Source organism: Rhipicephalus sanguineus, chromosome 2, assembly GCF_013339695.2.
Source record: "Rhipicephalus sanguineus isolate Rsan-2018 chromosome 2, BIME_Rsan_1.4, whole genome shotgun sequence".
Lineage (NCBI taxonomy): Eukaryota > Metazoa > Arthropoda > Arachnida > Ixodida > Ixodidae > Rhipicephalus > Rhipicephalus sanguineus.
This window is the reverse complement of record NC_051177.1, coordinates 72,584,843-72,608,522: the sequence shown is the minus strand read 5'-3', so window position 1 is coordinate 72,608,522 and position 23,680 is coordinate 72,584,843. Positions and strand designations below refer to the sequence as shown.

The 23,680-nt window shown below is 46.1% G+C and overlaps 1 protein-coding gene across 1 annotated transcript in view; it reads left to right on the top strand.

The window, feature by feature from the left end:
• The first annotated feature begins 5,698 nt into the window (after positions 1–5,698).
• LOC125757165 (uncharacterized) overlaps positions 5,699–23,680 on the top strand; it is a 71,527-nt gene continuing 53,545 nt past the window's right edge. Inside the window, exon 1 of the mRNA XM_049412438.1 lies at positions 5,699–6,085. The gene's annotated coding sequence lies outside the window, so the exon portion shown is untranslated. The remainder of the gene's footprint in view (positions 6,086–23,680) is intronic.

Sequence of the window (23,680 nt, the reverse complement as noted above, 5' to 3'; positions counted from 1 at the left end):
AGAAGGCGACCTCGACCTCATTCTTAGCAAGACACCCTTATTTTACTCATTTTGAAACGCTTGTCATTAAGGAGGAGAAAGGGAATACGACAACGTGTCGCCAAGATTGACGTGAAAATGATATAATTGCTGGCCTCTGAGTCGAAGCTGAAAAGAGGGTGCTGGTAGAAAAAGCAGAGAAACAAACATTTTAAGTTACTTTACATAGAAAAATTACGTGTTTTTTCCCCCTGTGTTCGCTTCTAACGGCCAGTTTTGCAAATTTCATTTCTTGCTTCTTGCTTGTCCAGCACACTCCACGGATTTTGAATCGACTGGTCTAAGTCGTCGCTTTATTCTTCAGGTGTCGACGATCTTCTGCGCCGCTTCTTTCGTCTCCTCGAAATGCGCCAGCGCGCTGCAAGGATTTATGCCTGTGTAGACTGTATTTCTTTGCTGTAAGACAACAACAGCTAGATAGCAAACACGCATACAAAAACAAGAAAACGCTTTCAAGACAAATTGGATAGTATGTTGACAGCTATTGGTCACTTTTTCAAGTTTGATGCGATACTCTCTTTGATTTCCATTGTCATAGCAAGAAAACATTTTCATTCCAGTTAGCATTTTCCGTAACGAGAATTTCAACTTAAGAAATATTCTGGTCCATGTTCTCCTATTCGGGACGCGGTGAAAAGGATTTGCACAGGATTTTATTAAACCGCGGACTCATACGTTATACCACTTCACGTTCGTGCTCCTGGCTATAAGAAGTATCATTATTATTGTCTCAAGAATTGCGTGAACAAACCGTGGTATATTTGCGCAACTTAACTATACATAACGTGTTCGCGATGGATTTCGCACCAATTCTGCTGCCGACTATTTAAATTATGAAACGTTGTGCATATTACGTTAGCTTGCAAGACACACAGAATGTATGAAGTATTCCAACGTATTAAAAATCCGAACATTCCTACGCTGGGCTATTGTCTATAAAGAACTTTGTCATCACACGGTTAATTGAAGGTAACGAACATGCCTGTTGCGCACCCATTTCGGGTAAAGAAAACGAGTTCAGGTCAAAAAATCCCGACCAGAAACTTTACGTATGAACGACTGTTGAAGACAAACGTCGTGTGGCAAAGAACGTGCCTGTCGAAGCTGGAACTTATCAATTTCAAGCGTGAGACGTGTCCGAAAAATTTTCACGCCCCCGCTTCATTATCTCACACCTGACGTCGTCGTCACGCTGTCACGCTCGAGAATTTCTCAAGTCTGGGACGTCGTCTTCAGGTCGAACGATAACGCGGAGGTGACATTAACGGTATTCACCAATTCTCGCTGTATATGTATATCTAACGCCAACCTACACAATAACGTTTATTGGTGTAGTTGCTGCTACAGAGAGGGTAATGTGTCATTTTGTCGTGAAGGCCTTTTTTAAACGCTGCTCTAATATCTTGCTGTTATCACTCAGCACATCGCGAAGCGAATCGTCAGCAACCCACGCATTTAATATCTGTGTACCGTCTCTCATCACAGTCAAAATGACGACTTGGATTTTGTTTAGAAGTTGTTTATGACTAGGCGAAACCGAAATTTCGTCCGTCGTATGTGCGCAAAAATTCCTAGCGCGTGCGTGCCACCAAATCGGGCAAGCCTCACTACTAAATCCTGGTCCACTAAACATTTATGAAGTCGTCCGCGTGCAAAAAAAAAAAACGTATGTGCAACGTATTGGGCAAATCCCACTTATTACCACTGATCCACTAAAAATGAAGGAGGTAACACACGGGCGGTAAACACCAGTGAAAATTTCTGCCCAGACGTAACGAGTAATCGAGAACTCCTTTAATGAATCATCGGAATTAACCCAGTGATCAACACCGGGGCCTCACGCTTCAGCGTCCCTGGTTAATCCTCTGCACGGATGCGCTTGGGCGGTGATTTTTACGCGAATCTTTATTGACTGCGTCACCCGGATTAAGTGCTACGCTGGACTTGGTCGTTCCACCAAAATGGCTTCTTCTCACGGTGACACGAGGGATAGAGAGTGCTTAAATATATTTACATATACGTGATACCTGTGCGTGCAACTGTTCTCAACAATCCTCCCTCTGTAAGAATGGCGCCGTGAAGGTCTCACTGAGCACCTGGCTAAACCACCATCCTTATTTCGGCATTATAGCTTGTCAATGGTATGACGTATAAACATGAACAGTGCGTAAACCTACTCATCGTGCGCGACGTAAATAAATAGGGTTCAACGCATTGCATTCTCTTGTATAGCGTTTTCAGTAAAGAACTCCACGTAAGCTTCTGTTATTAACATGTACATTGTATCTGAATATTCTGCTTGGCTTCTGTCTCCTTCTAATAAGAGCGACGGCCATACCACACGCTCTCATCATTTGCTATCGCTCTCTAGCGTGCAGACTAGTTTTTCGGGCTGCGTAAACTGTACACCCTACAAAAAAAAAAATTTTTAATGGCAATGCTTGCAGTAAACCGCTCAGGCTTTGAACCAGCGAAACTGGACGATACTGAAGACTAATCTGGTTGCTTCTAGGTTGTTGCTAGGCTTTAGCTAGGTGATGCTAGCTTGTTTATACGTTGATTCTCAGCGCAGAGAGGTTCGAGTTAAACCACAGAGAGTCACATGCACGACACGGATGTCCGAACTCTAGAGACAGAAACTCGCGCTGAAAGCAAGCGTTCGCACCTCTCGTAGATCTACGGCCACGTCGTCGTTGGCCTAAGCCTTCCATCGCTTCGGGCTATTCACGCAGCCGCCATTTCCTTTCCCGGTATTACCTAGTATTCTCTCGTTGTACGTACTTGTGGTCTTCGGCTACCCGCCGTTGCTTCGCAGCCATTTGTTTCTGGGCTAACTGTTGCCTTCTTCATTTTAGTGGACCGGTGGTGAGTAGTGAGATTCACTCAATTTGTGTGGCACATACCCGTTTATGATGATGATAGTTTTTGGTTCGTCGCACAAGGAACGACTTGCTAAACAGCTTCGCTGTTAAATGAAAAGAGTCCTTTGAATCTTTTTTTTTTCGCCACCTATGTAACTCTCGCATAAACAACTCTCTTAACGGAGACACGTTCTCTTTCGGAGAGACGTGGGACGCACAACTCATTAAAAGAGAGTTAACGCGTTTCCTTAAAGCGAGTTATATATGTGAGAGTTATATACTTAGTAAAAAAAATTCAAAGAACACCCTTTTTTTTAGAGTGTACGTACAGCATTTTTACTCCATTTCTACAGTGCTCAAAACACTTCTAGGCGTTTGTTCTGATGCCCCAAAATGCTGTCTATAGCGTTCGGTCTACCGCAAGCAAGAGAAAGAGAGAGAGGGAGGGACTATATTAAGTAGAGCGTAAGACGCTCATGGCTAGCTCAAGCTGCACGGGAGATACACTGGGCTCACCGCACCGCGCCACGCGTATGCGCATGGCGTCGTTTGATATGTTGTGCAGGAACAGGAACAGTGTGAACAGCTCGGATAAAGGCTTTACTTATTCAACAAGCGATTTTGATGTGGCTCACACAGGCGGTGCAGTACAGCGCAAACAAATGTATGCTCGTCTGTGCGCGACTAAATATGAACGGAGCATTGCTAGACGAATCGCTGGTGCACATGTGGGAAATGGCTTCTTGCCTGACGCAGACCGCCAGATATAGAAAGTGTTGAGACGTTTCCTTTATAGCGCGCAAAAAAAAAGAAAAAGAAAAACAGGCCGCTCTGTTTCATTGCCTTGCAAAAAAGAAGGGTTGTAATACGACGTCGAAGAAATTGCTCGTAGCATGAGAATGGCTTTTTTCTTACGTTGACTCGAACGGAATATCTTACTGCATGGCGGTGGCGTAAGAAAAACGTGAGTTCATTTTTCTTAGGCGTACTCATAGGTGTGCGCACTGGGGGAAGCGGGGGCAGGGGGGGGGGCGCCCCCCCCCCCTATTCACCTAAGAGGGGGGAGGGCGCAAAGTCAGCCCCAAACATTGACATAATAGGGAGGGGGGCGCTGCGAATCGGGGGGAGGGGGACGGTATGTCAGCGCCATGCATTGACATAATGGGGGAGGGGGGCGCTGCGACGAACCTTCGGCCCCCCTCAAGGGGAACTCTGTGCACGCCTATGGGCGTACTCCTCAAATATTTGAAGTCTACCGCTAGACATAGCGTAACTTGCTTATGCAGTCTGAAGAGCCGATGCGTATACTGGCTGATTCAAGCCCGAAGCTGAATCGTACGCGATTCACGCAAGCTACTGACAACTTATCTACGCGATACTTCGCGAAAGATTCCGGAACAGTGAAATATGCAGATTGACAGGCTAACAGCCATCCAAATGAAAACGCCTAAACCAATCAACCAACCAACCTGACACCCACTTGCTGTCCAGAGATGTGTGTATCTACGGGACTCATGAGCAACGAACAAACGCAGACGTACCGCAAGCGACCATGGTAAGAATACGCCAAACTAAGACTAATTCTGGCAGACAGAACGCGCTGTCGGGTATCAGATATTTATACGAAAAGTATGCAATTCTTTTCCGATAGATCTGGCAGGTACATTTAACTAGCTCTTTCTTCTTTGGCCCCAAGATTTCCGTGAGTGATTCAGACGATACAAGAGAATATATGTGGCGGAAAATGATTCGCCACTGAAGGTTTTGCTTTTTTATTTCTTGACATGATTAGATAAGACACTGGCACCATAAAACGTGATGCAGGCTAGCTCTTGTCAAAGAAAGAAAGCAAACAGAAAATAAATTTTAAAAGTCCGAATAGAAGCTGACGATCCCGTAACACTGCTTTGTTCTCCATACGCGACGTATTTCTAGTGCTGTGTTTAACCACAGTGCTGTGCTAAAGGGTAAAAAAAAAACGTTTACATAGAAAACGTTTTCAAAAAAGACAGTCAAGTAGCTTTAGCAAAAACGATTCTCGAGACGTAAGTTTAGAAACTTTTTACGCGAATTATGTCTGATTATTGCACAAAATTTCTGCGTCAGACCAGAATAACGACATTTACCCCGTATTCATGGACAGCTATTTTAGTTTGATCTATTATCAAAACTAAACAAAATCGTTGACCAAGCAAAGAAGAGAGGACAGCTTCTTCGGCGAATATTCCAATATCCCTAAACGCTCGAACGCGTCATCGTCCAACGTTACACGCTAATCCAGCGTGTAACGGCTTTTCTGAGAATCGAAGGGCGTCACACCGTCATCGTAAGAGCATCGCCCCATCACTTCTCTGCCTCTCCCGAACGGTTGGCCTTCCTCCTTCCGATTAGGAACATCGGGAAGCGTCAAAACACCGGAATCAGGCACGGGCTCGTCGTTTCCCCCTTTGAGTCCTCTTCACCCTTAGCGTGAAACCCGCCGAAATCTCCCTCACTCCCACGCATTTACCCTCGCTCCTCCGTACACCGCGGCGGCTCGGTTTTTCCCGACCCCACCTCCTCAGGGAAGACCGTATTCCGCGCACTCCTCCGATTGGCTGGTAGCGCAGAGAGTCGCGCGCAGATGGAAAGGAGAAAGAAGTAAAAATGCGGGAGAGAGAAAGGAGAGGCAACAACAAAATAGGGAGAGCCGATGGGGAGCGCGGGAAAGAACCGAAAAGGGAACACTGGTGAGGGAAGAAAAAAAGGGGGGAATGGGGAGCTCCTTCACTCAGTCGCGTAGGTATCCGGCCGCGAAGTTCGTTTATTATATCCGCCGGGTCCGTCCCGAAGAGTAGTGAGTCGCGTTGCGTTTTGTTGTCCAGCGGCAGCGACGGCTCACTCGCCCTAAGTGACGTCACAGCCGGCTCCCAGCCTGTAGCGCGCTCTTCTGCACGAGCTCGTGACGTGACGTCAGGATCGGCGGTCCAGCGAAGAGGGGGGTTGGCCGAGGCTAAGCGTGTTCGCTCAAAAAGCCCGACGGCCGCCGAAGCGAGTGGTGAGAGCGCATTCAGCGCGGAACTGTGATCCGAGCGAGCGAAAGTTAGTGGGACTGCTGGGGTTTCTCCGAAGGTCTGCTGACTCCCCCGAGGATTTGCAACGCGTCCCAACAGCGTCTGACAAAGAAGTCGACATATCTTGCACAGGTAATCTGTGCTCTGCTTTTTTCAGATATATCATTCTCGCTTTTATTTTAGGTTTTCCATAAATTAAATGAGTTAAGCAGGCGAACTTTCACTGCTTTTTCATTAATTCATTTTATTATCTCCAGCGTCTCTTGTTGACGCATTGCACGAGGGAGTTCATTATGAAAGGCAAGCAATGTAATATAAGTTATGACAGGGTGGTTTCGATGAGCCGCTTGAACGCTTGTGGGTCGATGATAGAGTGGCAACTTCGGTGGGAAGATTATTCCAGTTTCGTGCTATGCGCTGGCAAAGCGATTGATGAAAGGCAACGGTATGGGCTTGAGGGGATATACGAAGTTAGAGTGACTGTTGCGGGCAATGCGGTGGCCTCTTCTGGTGTATGGGCTATCTAAAGGCAAACAATGGTAAAATTTATGTAAGACGTTAAGACGTGCGATTCTACGGCGTGTGACTAGAACATCGTGAGAAAACGGCCCGTAGATTTTCGAAGACTGCGCAAAAATTCAACTTTGATAGCCAGTGGTTGTGCGACGTGTGGAACTGTTTTTTCGGGATTTTTCTTCGAGATCTAAGCGTTGGGATTCGTCGGGCTGCCAAATCTGCTTAATTCTAAATAACGACTTCCTCTGTTGCATAAATGTCCACGGAGTCGTAAACGGACTGGTTTGCAAACAAATTATGGCGCACCGAGCTACACGATGAAGTAACTTTGCCAATTTCTCCAGAGGATTGTCTAGGATTCCTTAAGATGTATGTGATCATTGTATATACCATAGTCATCGCCCGACACCTGGAGTAACAAGCCAAACCATGAACCAGGCTAGCACCTCCAGGGTAATCATTAAAAATTGTTATCTATCTATCCTAAGATATAAATAACATACAGCACCCCGCTATTTGGCGAGGAAGGGTACCGCAGGACTGTATCGTCAGCTATGAGTGCAGCGAACTGTTACTTTTGAGGGTCCAGATTCTCAGTGTACCCGAAGGCAAGAACCGCCTTCACAGAATTGCTGTGCTCTGAATCACATGCTTCATATACGTTGTTTGTTGCCATAGTTACGCTCCGATATTATCAACTCTAGTAGCCAAAGAACGAAAAAAGAAAAGGAACTCTTGTCATCGCTTCCTGAATTGTAACACGACATTAAAATAATAAATTGGGGGTTTAACTTGCCAACACCATGGCATGATTATGAGATTATCCGGATTAATTTTGACCACCCTGAAGTTCTTGAACAAGCCCGTAAGTCTCGTGCCGTGTTTTCTATTTAGCTCCGGTGTAAATACTATCGCAGAGGCCAGGAATTAAGGAGGAAGAGAGGGACGTTGTTGGTGGCAGGTTGATCTAGCCTTGGCCGGGAATCAAACCCGTGCCCTTTTGCTCAGCATTGGAATGCGTACAATGGCCGCTAAAGCATCACCGTGGGCAACACGAAATTGCAGTCATTCCTATAGGTGCATAAGCAAAGGGAAATGAGAAAAATGACGAAATAAAAAAAAAACGTGTATCGTCTCTTTCTCTATTTTCTTAGATTAGCCTTTGTTCACCTTATCCATATTTTAAATTCGAAGCATTTCTCAGCGAACCAAATTTACTTTGACAGTATCTATCTATCTATCTATCTATCTATCTATCTATCTATCTATCTATCTATCTATCTATCTATCTATCTATCTATCTATCTATCTATCTATCTATCTATCTATCTATCTATCTATCTATCTATCTATCTATCTATCTATCTATCTATCTATCTATCTATCTATCTATCTATCTATCTATCTATCTATCTATCTATCTATCTATCACGCCGCCTACGTATTGGCGCTCTCCTGGTCGTCTCTTGGTATGTGGAGAGCATGAGCGTATGACGAACACGGTCACGACAAGTATATTGTCACTTGCCTGTCGCGTACGTCATGAACCCTTTCCACCAGTCGAGGTTTTATTTTTTTTTAATACCTCACAATAAAGAAAGTCACGCCTGGTACATACCCAAGTACCAGGACCTAATGAAGTTGTGTTCAATTCAATCCACGCTTTGGAAATCTTAACGTGACAGCGTGAAAGAGTTCCGTGTCCGAGAAAATCTGGTGCCGGCGTCGGCGGCGTTGTCGATCAGCGAGAAATCACGATGGAAGCAAAGAATAAAAACGAAACGGCCAGGAGAGCACAAAGTCGTAGGCGGCTAGATAGATAGATAGATAGATAGATAGATAGATAGATAGATAGATAGATAGATAGATAGATAGATAGATAGATAGATAGATAGATAGATAGATAGATAGATAGATAGATAGATAGATAGATAGATAGATAGATAGATAGATAGATAGATAGATAGATAGATAGATAGATAGATAGATAGATAGATAGATAGATAGATAGATAGATAGATAGATAGATAGATAGATAGATAGATAGATAGATAGATAGATAGATAGATAGATAGATAGATAGATAGATAGATAGATAGATAGATAGATACCCATAAAGATAAATTTTTCACACTGCCTCATACGCTCTCCGGGTCAGGATAATTCAGTCGTAACAACAATAATTATCAAACTACAACCAATGTGTAATGACGGCTTAAACAGGCGGCTGTTAAACTATGAATGATGTAACAACCGTATGCAGTCACGTTACCCTTTGTAACAGTGCATTTTCCTTGTTAAATCTTATATGTACAGAAATAAGAAACGGTTAGCATTTGCTGACTGCAGAGCTCGCCTATTACAGCGAAACTATATGGCTAGGCGAAACAGAAATTCGTCCTATGTGCGCGAGAGAGAGAGAGAGAAAAACTTTTATTAGAAGTATTGAGAACTGTCGGGTGGGGCTCTCAGTCCAGAGCTCCAACAGCCGAAAACTCCTAGCGCGAATGTGCCGTAGAAGTTTGGCAAACCCCACTACTCAAGACTGGTCGACTGAAACAAAGGAGGGAACATACGGGCGACAAACACCGAGCAGGATTCCTGGATAGACGTAACCAATAATTGAGACAGGCTTTAATTACTCAGAAATACTTTAATGAACCATCGGGATTAACCCAGTGATTAACACCGAGACCGCACGTTTCAGCTATGCTGATTAACCATTTGTACGGAGATCTTGGGCGGCGTTTGAAACTGTCGACAGTCAGTTGGTTAGGTCCAAGTTACAAAAAAATAACAAAAAAACGTGACCTTCGCGTCCAAGCGCTTTAAGCTAATCGGTGCTTACAATTAAAGGCCTGTGCACGAGGGAACGGGCTTGCGAATTTCACGCGAAAGTGGTCCTCGCATGTGGCTATGCGCGTACTACTGGATGCTTTCTAACTGAACGTCAACGTCTTTCAATTACTACAGTATAGTTGTGCTAACTCTGTAAATTTTCTTGGCCAGGCTTTTTCGAAAATTTGTCTTCATATAGTGGAGTTGTGGACTGGGCGGGTTGGTTAAACATGTTTACATTTAGCGTCAGCGCAAGAACACCAGAGGGTACAGAAGAGGAAGGAAGGAATGAATGAGAGAACTTTATTTAAAACAATCTATATAAGTGTGGTTGGACCCCTGTACGTCCAGGAGATCCCTGGCAGACATCTCTTTTCTGGCCCGGATGACCAGACATAGCTGGTCATCCGAGCCAGAGGTTATCCGGTCCAGAAAAGAGATGTATGTCAGGCGCAGGTGGTCATCCGAAGCCAAGTGGCCTGACGGAACAGAGAACGGGGCGCCGTAATGCAGAGATATATTTCGAAAGTAACATTGTTGTACATAACTGCAAAATAAATCGGCGAGATTAATAATGAAAGTTCGATGACGAAATTACCTATGAGCCCAGCATGGTGCTCTAGATGAACAAAATAACGCTCTATTCTTTCTTCTGTTCCCTCCGGCGTTCTTGCGCTGTCACTAAATCTCCAGTTTACCTTCACATCATATCTCTTTTTGTACATTGACGTTGGTTATAGGGTATACAGAACGGGAAAAGACAACAGGCGAATTAGCTCTGAGCATACTGGGCCAAATTCCCAAAACTTCTCTTTTGTAAGGGTATTCCTATTCTCCCACTGGTCAGCCTCCTTCGCTAATGATATGTCCCGCATCGTGATTGGCTGAAATATTCTCTCACGAAAATTTTTAGCGTAAGACGTTTTTGAGAATAATGGCCACTTTTTCTTGAAATCCTTGTTATGTGTATGTAGGAATGCCGAATTTTCTCGGCTGATTCTATGCTTGTAATGCTAAATTCTTCCAAGGCTCCTGTAACCAACGGGGCTGAGGCGTGGCGGAGAGGCTAGACCTACGTATTTGTCCCTACGTGGGAGCGGCCCTCTACGTACAAGTTCACGCCCCGAAGGACCTAAATAAAGTTTTCCCATTTCATACCTGCAACCTACGCAGCTTTCAAAGCCGGTGACCTGGAACTGTTGACACGAGACGCGTTATTACTGTAAATGGCGTAAAGTTAACTAGGTCAACAAAGTGTTGACGGCAGTGTTTTGCTGCATTTTAACGCGTACTCATAAGAGAATTAAAATGCTGACCACATGCATTCTCAACGTCATTCCAGAACGCTTCGAAGGTGTCGATTTGGTCAGTGACGAATAAGTTTGACACGTTCTAGTTCAGGCTCTCACATTGATAAGTTCGTGACGTGGGTGCTGTAAAAATTGTTCACGGGGCGAAATTATAGTCCTTATTGCCACATTAAACAAAAAATACGTTTAATGTGCCTTGCAGTTCCTGTGGCTTAGCACATTCATGTTATAAAAAACAGGCTAGAGATCTCCTTTTGTGACCTTCCGACAAGACGAAAGACAGCCCATAGACTGCCATTTTTATGCCCAGGGTCTGGCGAGCAAGTTAGGGTAATTATGAGGATGACAACGACGTGTAGTCATTGATTCATTAACTGATCGTTACATATTTAGCCTTTTTATCGAAAAAAGCCAGATTCATGAACACCATGGCAAAAAATTATTTAGTATGTTTTATGGTCTTTGGAGACTAGTTCAGGCGTAATATATACTTTGTTAAACCACTTAAAATTTAAGGAAGAATCAGGGACCTAATATAAAACCAGAACGTCCACAAAATTCTACTTGAACTCTTTAGAACGAAGCAAACATCGTCCCATTTCCGCTGTCAAGGACAGACGCTGCAAGGCAAATTTGACAACTGGCCCGCAGTCTGACACTGACGGAGTAGAACGCACCAAGCATAAGACATACCAGACTACATCAACTGAACCCTTCACTGCAACGCCAACCTCCATCCGGCCTTCATCGACGCGAAGCTTCGCTTCTCTATCGCCTTTGGTTGGGAGTTGCTTTTACGAAGGCATATACAACGTTAACCGGAATGACTGACAGCGCGGCATGCCATGTTTGCGGCACCGAAGAAAACATCGAACACGTGCTGTGCCACTGCCCTCGTTTTGCCTCGGAGAGACAAGTACTGTCCAACGCACTGCGGCGACTGGATGATCGGCCAATCTCCGTGCAGGTGCTACTACAGCATCGTCCACATCTCTCGACGGCCCACAAGGCAGTGAAAGCACTCCTGTGTATTTTGAGAACGACGGGCCTCTGTGAATGCCTCTGACTTGTGGTGCAATCCCGCACGCTGCAGTGAATTCACTGCATCTCGTCTCTCTCTTCCCTCCTCTCTATTTCTCGTCTTTCTATTCCCCTTCTCCGATCCCCCACTGTAGGGTAGCCAACCGGAAGTGTTTCTGGTTAACCTCCCTGCCTTCTCCTTTTTCTCTTTTTTTTCCCTTTAGAATGTCTTCCATTCTGCTGCTAAAGACACCTACTAAATACTTAATACACATTACGAACAGAGACGTACATGAATGCCTTCAATTCTTAATGCTTATTAACAAATTTCACAACTTGGATCGTGAAGAACTGTCTGCTAAAGCGTTTTTTTTTTTCATGATTATGATAAAAGAACGCACAAAGATATTGAGGTTGCGCGATTGTTGCACATAACCGCAAAATAAATCAACGAGAGTAATCACGAAGTTTCTATGAGGAATTATCTGGAACAAGCCCCGCATAGTGCCCTAGATTAAGGGAAATATATTGGATAAAGCAAGAGTACGCGCAAGTAACAATATGATGCGAACATACAGAACTGAAGCTTAAGATCAATTGCCGCTCGGTGGAAGTAAATTACAAAAAGAAACCTTCATCGCTTTTTTTTTTTGCTTTCTTTAAGTATCAAATATTGAGTGTATTGCAGTGTCGAATTTCTTATTTTCTGTCAGCCACCAATGTACTGCCGTTGTCGTCACATAGAAGTATTTGTCTTTGCGTCCTGGCCATTGTTTCCCTGCAAATCCTGGGAGCTGCCACTCCATCCTTGCGGCAATGCTTCAAGACACACCTGAGGATCTGCCTGGCGCGCAACCGTCACGTCGGGCCACGTCCAGGAAACGTGGAAACGCGTCAAGCGACACGGACAGCGAGGCAACCGATTTGTACTCGGAGGGCTTCGAGTCATCGGACGATGGCTTCAAGGTCGTCATGAGTCGAACGGCAAAAAGAAGACTCCTGCGGACGACATCGTCGGCAAGTGTTTCTACCGTGAAGACTGCAGCACAACGTTGGCCACACACCATGCTCTTCGTGCCCGAAGACCCTACGTCCAACTTACGACTCCTCAATAGGCAAGTTCTCTCTTTGCTTCTCGAGGAAACCGCGCCGAATCAGGTCAAAGACGTGAGGATAAATGCACGGAAGAATGTCCTTGCCGTATACGTTCTGCACCGTAGTGCGCTGCAAAGCCTGCGGAACATAACGGTCGACAAAGTGAAAGTTCGATCAATGATCTCTACAAGTTGTAACGGCACTGTACTGTTGGCGTGATTTATGACGTCGATCTTTCCATCCCACCTGATGACCTGCCAATACTAATAAAGCCAACTACAGAAGGCACTCTCATCACACACATCACAAGACTTGGCAACTCACGTTGCTTGAGGCTTGTGTTTGAGGGAGACAGCCTTTTCTCACACGTCAAAGTTGGCCACGTTCGCCACTCAGTCCGTCCATACGTGCCGAAGCCACTGCAATGCTACAAGTGCTTCAAGATAGGACACGTCAAAGGTGTCTGTGGAAACAATGTTTTGTGCCCGCGGTGCGCTGAATCTCATTCAAAAGATGCCTGCGGTGCAACTGTGTTAAGGTGTCCCAACTGCCATGGCGCTCATGAAGCCTCATCTAAAGATTGCCCGCGCTTGAGCAACGAGCACGCGGTACTCAAGCGTATGGTGCGGCACAATTCAACGCACAGAGAAGCAGCCGCTACACTTCGGAGACGACGGCGTCGACACCGAAGAACATCACGAAAAGACTGCTCTGCCGATAGCGAGATGGCATCCTTCATCAAAGCGGCTGCCTTACGAACACCGAACTCCTCGAAGACGGACACTGCGAAATCAAAGGCAGAGACAGCAATCGCACCTTCCGCAGAGTGGCCCTCGCTTCCACAAGCTCAACCTGCTATGGCGTCACATCGAATCCCACCGCCCTCAACGACCTCACGAACCACTGATACGACGACTGAAGATCGACAGGTCGCAACCTTGCTGCAGTCGCTGATGAGCACCATGCGCGTTCTACTGAGCAGCATGAAGACCCCGTCTGCGCAGAGCGCACTGCAGGTGCTGGACACCCTGAGTCCGGTGCTTGCAGCTTTAGGGTAAAACCACGGCACGCGAGGTACCATCGTTTCGAGAGGAAGTCAAGAATGCATCTGTCTTTCAGTGGAACGCCAGAGGTCTTAAGTCGCGCATGTCCGACTTTAGACAGTTTGTATTTACGAACCAATTCCCCATCATTGTGATTTGCGAGCCCAATCTGTCTGCTTCTGTCAGATTTGTCAGGCTACGAGTGTTTTATGTCCACCAACCACGGAGAGTGCAGCAAGGTTGTTGTGTTCATGCGCCGTGACCTGACTTATATTCATCACCCTGTCCCGCCTGACGAAGCGAATCAATATGTTTGCCTTACTGTGAAGAAGAATAAGGTCACTTTCACAATTCTCGCAGTTACCGTATCCCCATCAAGCCGCCTAGATTGCGAGCGCTTACGCGGTATTTTGACATCGACTCCACACCCGTGGGTGATCACTGGTGATTTTAATGCCCACCATTTTCTATGGGGAAGCTCAAAGGTCAACTCTAGAGGAAGAAAGTTGGTGTCATTTGCGTCGGAACACGTACTCTGCGTTTCTAATGATGGAAGCCCTACATATCTACGTGGATCACTCTACATCAGCTGCCTTGACCTCACTCTTGTTTCACGCTCATTCACGAGAAAAGTGCACTGGTTTTCAGATTTGGAAACGCGGGGTAGTGACCACATTCCAACTTATCTGAGGATAGAAGGTTTGACCAGCTCCAAGTCCTCCAGAACCCTCCAATGCACCGACTGGCCGAAATTCAAGATGATAATGGAAGACTGTTGTAGTGACGGCTCATCCTATAACCTAGATGCCGCGATAAAGGATGCCCTGCAGAAGACCACGCATTCGCTTTAGACGAGTTACACGAGCCACACACGCACCGATTTCGACATCGAACTTGAGAAGCTTCGTGCAATGCGCCGTCGCGCGGAACGAAGATATAGACGCACAAAGTGCAAGGATGATTTGAGACTGGCTAGACGCACTCAGTAGAAAATACAGCGTCACATGGATAAACTGGCTTCGCGACGATGGGCATCCTTCTGCGAGTCGTTGGATCCGCGAAAGCCTTTATCGCTTATATGGAGAACTGTCCGTGGCCTTCGTACAACCTTTGGTCAGCGACACCCGTTTAAATCTCTGGCACTTCACTTGCGATGTAACGAGATTGACGTAGCAGAATCCTTCTGTAGAAGTATTGCCGGCGACTCAAATTTCACAGATACATGGACGGTGGAGCTCGACCACCCATTTCTTTCACGTGATCACCGCATGGAGTGCCAATTTTCTATGGATGAGCTAGAAGCTGCACTGGCATTGTGCAGACGTTCTTCGGCGCCAGGACCTGACGGCATCATATATCGTGCTCTTTGTAGCCTTGGAGACGAAGCTCGGAAGGCACTCCTGCACCTATACAACGACTCCTGGCAGACTGGTACAGTTCCCCAAGCATGGAAATCAAGTCGCCTCATTCCGCTTCTCAAAGCTGGCAAGTCGCCGCTGGACATTTCCTCATACCGTCCTATCGCGCTTGCCAGTTGCGTGGGAAAAACAATGGAAAGAATGATTCTAACACGACTGGAATGGTACTTGGAGCACTATGACATCTATGACACTATGACAACAACAGACAACGTTGTTGATCTGGTGACATATGTCGAACACCATAAGGCCTGTAAGAGACTGTGTGCTGCTCTGTTTCTAGACGTCAAGGGGGCCTATGATAATGTATCCCATGAAGCCATCCTGAGTGCATTAGAAACAGTAGGTCTTGGTGGCAAGATATATATGTGGGTGCGCAGCCAGTTACAGAGAAGGTCGTTCTACGTGACCACGGGGAATGGCCCGACAACTGAGTATTACAGTAGCCGAGGAGTCCCTCAAGGAGGAGTTCTAAGACCTACGCTTTTCAATCTAACCCTCATTGTACTGGTCGAAAACCTACCAAGCACCGTAAAGCTTTCTATCTACGCTGACGACATCTGTATTTGCACTTCAGGTGTGACACGGCTTCAGCTTCGCGCCCGCCTTCAAAAGGCAGCCACAATGACGTCCTGCTACCTTCGTAAACAAGGCCTGGAAGTGTCTTGCGGGAAATGTGCAGTGGTAGCATTCACGGGGAAGCCAATGTCTGCCTATGGTATATCAATTAACGGAGACCTTATATCATTCAGCAGAAGCCACAGGTTCTTGGGAGTCATAATTGACAGAAACCTGACTTGGACTCCACACGTGAACTACTTGAAGAAGCGGCTGACTGCTATATGTCACATGTTCAGATTCCTTGCAGGAAAAAAATGGGGAGTGCCGATACCATCTATGTTACAACTGTACAGGGTTCTGTTTATTGGATTCCTACGGTACAGTTTGCCTGCAATATCGAACACCGGCAAGACTAACCTGCGCGCGATTCAGAGCATTCAAGCCCAAGCTCTTAAGATATGCCTTGGGTTACCCCGCCGCGCGTTAACGGCTGAAACAATTGCCATCGCGCAGGACTACTCAATCACGACACACATTATCACCGAGACAATGCGTACGCACCTCAGGCATTATGCCAGGACCCCTTCCCACCATCTGGCGAGCCTCGTTGCTGAAAGGCCCCGCACGACATATAGTGCCACTGTCGGCAAACATCGCTCATCATTTACTTCGGGGTACGCACCTGCGTCAAAACCACTGTTCCCTCCGTGGTGCTTGAGCCGCCCACGAGTTCACCTAACGGTTCCGGGAGTGCGGAAGAAGTCAGACTTACCGACACATGCACTGAAACAATTGAGCCTACTCCTACTCTACGAAAACTACAGTAACCACGTCCACATCTATACGGATGGCTCGACTACGTCGTCCAGTTCTGGTGGTGCGGTGGTTATACCATCACAAGGAATAACTCTGCGACTTAAAACTTCACACGCGACGACGTCTACGGCGGCAGAACTCGCGGCTCTGCGCAGCGCATTAGAATTTATTGATACTGAAAGACCAAGTAAATGGGCTGTGTTTTCTGATTCAAAACCAGCGTTACAGTGCCTGCGGTCAGTTCTCCGACGAGGATGCCACGAACAGCTGACGTATGAAACCGTGAAACTTCACCACCACGTAATTCAAAAAGGCCACGATATTGACTTCCAGTGGTTACCTGGCCACTGTGGCATCAGTGGAAATGATTCCGCCGATCACGCTGCTCGCGCATCACATCAGGAAGCAAACATCGTCCCGATTCCGCTTTCGAGGACAGACGCTGCAAGGCAAATTCGACAACTGGCCCGCAGTCTCACACTGACGGAGTGGAACGCACCAAGCATCAGACATACCAGACTACATCAACTGAACCCTTCACTGCAACTCCAACCTCCATCCGGCCTTCATCGATGCGACGGTTCGCTTCTCTATCGCCTTTGGTTGGGAGTTGCTTTTACGAAGGCATATACAACGTTAATCGGAAGGACTGACAGCGCGGCATGCGATGTTTCCGGCACCGAAGAAGACATCGAACATTTGCTGTGCTACTGCCCTCGTTTTGCCTCGGAGAGACAAGTACTGTCCAACGCACTGCGGCGACTGGATGATCGGCCAATCTCCGTGCAGGTGCTACTACAGCACCGTCCACATCTCTCGACGGCCCACAAAGCAGTGGAAGCACTCTTGTGCTTTTTGAGAACGACGGGCTTATGCGACCGCCTCTGACTTGTGGTGCAATCCCGCACGCTGTAGTGAATGCACTGCATCTCTTCTCTCTCTCTTTTTTTTTCTCTTTCCTCCTCTATATTTCTCGTCTTTCTATTCCCCTTCCCCGACCCCCCAGTGTAGGGTAGCCAACCGGAAGTGTTTCTGATTAACCTCCCTGCCTTCTCCTTTTTCTGCTTCCTTCCTTCCTTCCTTCATTCAATGCGTGAGTTTGTGCCAGGGCTGGGCAGAGATACTCGGAAAAGTATTCCGGAATACAGATATCGAAATACATGGACCGGAAGCCTAAAATACAGATACTGAGATACATTTGCCTTTAGCGTAACGGGATATTTCGGAGATACTTTTGCAATATGACGAAAAAAGTATTCCGGAATACAGATACTGCAATACAGATACTAGAATACTTCTTTTTTATTTCAAAGGTACTCGTATTCCGCAGACATTTATAAGTGCAGCCTAATGGTGTAAATAAAGTTGCAGTGCGTTGAAACATTTAGTTTATTTGTTTATTACTGTACCCTCAGCGCCATTAAGACATCACAAAAGGGGGGGGGGCAGCTTACAAAGTACATAATTAGTAATAATGACATAATTACACTTATCAATCGCAATAAAAAGTACACTATTTCACAGCAACCGTAACAAGCATTGGGCAGCGAAATCAACATGCTTGGTGACAAATAAATGAGCTATGCTAAAAATAGCATAGTTTCAGCAAATCACTCGAATCACTAATGAACACCAGTGAATTGAGAAAAAGTATACATTTACTTTGCACATAAGATCGGCTTTGCTGAGTAGGTCGCTGTGTGAGCTTCTGAAGCAGGCTGTCTTCTAGACAGTGTCGATTCGGCCTCAGCACAAGACTCGCGAAAGAAAGGAAATCTATCTAGGGATGCAGACGGGCACAAATTCGTGTTATAGTGAATAAATACCTCCTTTATAGCCCTGGAGTGCGGCGACATCTCTTCTCGGGCCACCTAGGTACTGAAACGCTTCCTCCCTCACGTGGGTTGTTCTGACCGCTCAGAAGCCCAAGTCGGTCCCCTTCTTCGAAATCCCCGGCCGTCTGGCCCGGTCGGCGCCGGGTCACACGACAGAGGATTCCGCTGCCCATATAGGCCGGTCATAATTACATACGCGCAATGGAGCCCAATATGTCGAAACTGCACAATCCAAAAACTGGCTTCCTAAAATCATGTTCTTTGGGGGTGAGAAGGTGTAAGCCCTCCAAAGTCGCTCCTGAAAGCTCTCTAAACAGACGTGGAATCAGGGACAGCTGCTCAGAGCGCCCCATCAGAAACTACAGCAAGCACTCGTCGCCTGGGCCGAAAGGGTCACTCTTCATTAAAGGTGTCACCATCACCGACGCTACCAGCACCCATTTCAGCAAGCCGCAACAGGCGCAGTCGCCTCCGGCGGTATGGGAGCCTGGTACCACAAAAGACCGTATCAAGCTTGTGATCAATTAGGAACGCACCCTGACACGCTGGAGAGGTGGCTGAAAGTGCGACAAAGATAGCCATCTTCTAGTCACTTCCGCCGCAACTATGGGCACTGCTTTTAGAAGTGCCGCCGCTTTGAGAACTGAACGCACGCGAAGCACTGCAAAGCCTCTGTTCCAAGGCGGTATCCGCGCGGGGTGTCACGAAGTAATGGTGTTTCACCCGAAAAAACTAGGCGAGCTGCACTGGCCTTGAGAGACATTGACTTTCGTCGGCAGAGGCCGACAATACTGCTCCTCGATGCTGCCGTCTGCGGCGTCGCGCGATTTACCACATTGGCCATTCTGTGCTTGAGGGGAAACCATCACCGCCCTTTCTGCCGGCGACCGGCGGCGCGCCTTTGCTTGTCGTGGTACAAAAAAAATATGAAAAAGAAACCGTCATACCCCCTTGGAAACACGCGTCAACTCATTTCCGACAAAAAGAAAATGTAACGAGATACCCGTATCCTGCATTGTATCGCGATACAAGCGATACATCCTAAAAGTATTTCACTACTGAGATACAAATACATTTTTCAAATGTATCTCGATACAGAAATACAGATACTCAAAAGTATCTCTGAAATACTATCGCGATACTCTTGTATCGCGATACCGCCCAGCCCTGGTTTGTGCAAAGGTTGACGCAGTGGAGAAAAAGCAATTTCTGCGAAAAGCGAACTAAGTAAGGAAATGGCTGAGATGTGAAGCTGTCCTTCAGAAACCAATAGACGATGCAGCACCAGCAACGACTGAATCACCCAAATGGACAAGTGGATATGGGATTCGGGTATGCTGTATTTCATAGCAAACCCCCCTCTCACCCATGAAAGGTTGCGTAGATGTTTTAGCAGGATTAACAAATCTCCCTCATATATTGGTAATCTTATTCAACACATTTTTACTTTAATGGCTTTCAAATAACGCTTCCACAGCAAGTCAGTTATAACGGAATAGAACTTCTTGTACCGACTTGGTGAAGCTGTAGTTAGATTAATAAAAAAATATAAATATACACTCATCGTAACCAAACAGTTTTTGGCGGTTGGTTCTCATTCTCAGGTTATAATCACTCATGTCAACTCATAATGAGGAAAAAAAGGGACTTTTTGAACTCGTACGTTAAGCAGAACAGAGCAGTGTGTGCTTTTCTTTTTCTAGCTGCTTCAGGCTCTGTAAATTGCTAGTTAGCCGCGGTGTATGAAGGAAAGAAGGTGACTTTTAAGGGCTCGTTTTCGTTTGTTAGACGCAATATTAATGAGAACTAACAGACAATAATGCCAAGGAAAGTATAGGGGATGTTATTTGTAGTAATTAGAATATAAATGTGAAGAAAGTAAAGTGGACGAAAAGATAACTTGCCGCCTGCAGGGACCGAACCTGCGACCTTCGAATAACGCGTCCGATGCTCTACCACTGATCTACGGCGGCGGTCATCCTCCCGTCAACACTCCTAGGTTTAAGTCCACATATATACCCCATAAAGTGGACGGGAGGATGACCGCCGCCGTAGCTCAGTGGTAGAGCATCGGACGCGTTATTCGAAGGTCGCAGGTTCGGTCCCTGCCTGCAGCAAGTTATCTTTTCGTCCACTTTACTTTCTGCACATTTATATTCTAATTACTACAAATAACACCCCCTATACTTTCCTTGGTATTATTGTCTGTTAGTTCTCAGTAGTTAGCCGCGGTGCACCGTATCTAAAGCTGCAGGCTGCGTTGTCATACCATCTACGCTTGATCACTTTCAGAATCCTGCCTGACCCCGTTTTCGCCTTCCCGTTATTTCTGTTTCTTGGGCAAGTCTTCGGTTGTCCGGTTCTTCTATGTTCATAGGTCATTGTACATAGTCCAGTAGACAGTACTTCGACAGTTAGCAGTCCACGCCCGTCGGCATCGACAGACCTTTATTATTCTGCCTACAAAGCGAGCCATGTTGTAGTGAGACCTATTGTGGGAAAAAAGCCAATATTAGGGAGTGCAGACAACTTGTTGGCGACGGGCTCGTTTCTCAAACACGGGATAAGTGAAAGATGGTGCGCGTAAGAGGAAAATAAAGAAAACCATACAAAAGCACAACGGCTGCGCCAATGGCGACGCCAGAATTTGCGCCTCGTGCATCGGATCTGTATCTTTAATATACCTATAAAACTGTGAGAGTTAGTTCTTAACGTGCAACCTCACATATCTAAGAAACAGGTATCCCGCGTATGGCGCACTGAAGTACGAAACGTGTAGTATGCGAGAGATATATATAATTTATGAATGGAACTCAACCGCAATCAATGTGCTGGTAGTAGAGTGTAAGAAGGACAAACACATCATTCTGGTCACAAATTCTCCTGGTGATCGCTTCCTGTGATGCGGTTGAAAAAAAGCGGGATCAGCGAGAGAAAATTGTACTTTTTTTTGTAATGTTCGGCGTCTGCAACGCGCTCTAGAAACGGGAGATTCAATGAATGACACGTGTGTAACAACGTACGATAATGGAGCGCCATGTACGCGAAGGATGAAACTGTGTAGATGAGCGAAATTGAGCGTTCGGTATAAAGGAAGTGCTCCAGGAGAATCTACAAGGCGGTTTTCCGTTCCACATTCGAAAATGTATGTTGGTGTCGTGTTTGTGCGTTGTGCCTACATACTGTGACGGGATAGCAACACACAGTCACTGTTGTGACTCATGAGTGGCAATGCAGGAGCACGTTGCGGACAGACTTAAATCGCATTGATGCTGAGATGGAGCGATGCCTTGTGTGGGAGGGCGTTTGCATAGGCGAGAGAACGTAATCGCGTCGCTATTGTTCGGAACCACAATATGGCCTGCGATTAGAAGCACCAATGCATTTTATATGCGCGACGGAACAAAAAATTGTGATAAAACCGTCGGAGATAATTGCCAACGTAAGCGAACAGCCGAACGCTTCGAGAAAGCAATTGCTTTCGCGCAAAACGAATGATGCCTTTGAAGGTGTACATTTCTTTCAGATTGGACGTTGCAATGGCGTTTGTTTGCTTGCGCAGTTCCCGCAGAGAAATGGCCTTTCGACCAGCTCATCGCGTTATAAAAGAGCTCTAACGTTTCAAGATTGGCAATTAATACGACTCCCAACTTCGGTTGCCTGAACGCATGTACCCGTGGCGTTTTAATATTGCGTTGGTATCGTCGGTGTATGCTCAGCCTCCGGCCACCGGTGTCGGACAACTAAAACTTACAAAAGAGTAAAAAAAGCCTATTTCGTTGAAAGAACCCTATTTCGCTTTTTCGTTGAAAAGAAGAAAAAAAAACACTCAACGGCCCGTTCTTTAGGCCATGTAAGCTCCAAGCTTTCGATATTGTTTTCTTATTTTTCTTTTACATTCACGTTAATTTCCAACTTTTCACTGCTGGGTGAGCTATGGTGCTGTGATATTTCAGTATTTTATACCATGTTGTGTTTCTTTCAAATCCACACGCGCCCTTGCCTTGCGCGATGAGTGTCCTAAATGTTATTTTTCGGAGTGCGAGTATCAAGTACTATTGTGTGAACTAGTTTTGATAGTCATCAGCTACCACGCAGATGAATACCGCGACCATATGCGCGTCAGTAAGTGCTGCCGCGTGTCCTTTCATCGCCGCCGTAACTATGCAGTGCCTTCTTACTACCTTAACAACAACACCTTAACTCAGCGCAAGACATTTAAATACCTAGGAGTACATATATCCAGTGATCTGTCCGGGACACGTCAAATTAACCAATTAACTATTTCCTGCAATCGCTTACTAGGTTATCTACGCCTTAACTTATCATCAACATCTCCTGCAGACAAACTACTTTCATATAAAACGTTAATACGATCTGAACTAGAATATGCCTGTACTATTTATGACAACCCTCAAGATAATATCACTAATTCCCTTGGATCGGTCCAGAACCGCGCTGTCAGGTTAATTCTTCCCGAGTACTCCTTTAAGACAAGTGTATCTGCACTAAAATCCCAGTTCTGCCTTCCCTCACTCACTTCTCGCCGCAGATGTGCTCGTCTGTTATTATTTTTTAGGTTTTTCCATTTGTTGCCTCCAGGAAAGCAAGTCATCATTGCTGCGCATCGTTCTTCTCGCCACTTGCATCGAAGTGCTGTGTATCTGCCACGTGCCCATTCCGCTTCCAATCAACTTTTGTTTTTTCTGCATACTGCCGGAGAATGGATTGCCCTATCTTCTGAAATCGCCCTCACCCCCGACATTAATCACTTCAAAGCTGCCATTGAAGACCATCTTGCAAGTCACGAAGTCTAACCTGACCCACCATTTTTCTCCTGTTTGCCCACCCCTCATGTAATGTCACGAGTCGGGGCCCTTGAGATATGATGAATAAATAAATTAATAAATAAATTTTTCTCCTCCCACATTCGCCCTCCCCTTTTCCTGCGTGAGCGTGCTGGGCGTTACTTCTACGCCTCCCCCCCCCCCCCCCCCCGCGCGGGATGACGCCACGCTATGTCGCATGCTTTGTCTCGATTCCGCAACGTACCGCACTCGGGGTTCTATAGCATGTTAATGCACTTGTACCTTATAAGGACTACCACGGCGACACCGACGCCGACGGCACATTCTCGCTTGAAATGTCTGGAAGATTGCCATAGCAAGAAAAAAAAAACTTCGAAAGTGCACTCTCAGGTGGCGGGAGCTTACGTCCTTAAATGTTCAATCACGCTAATTTGGAGTCAAGTAAATAAGATAGTGTGAGTGCATTT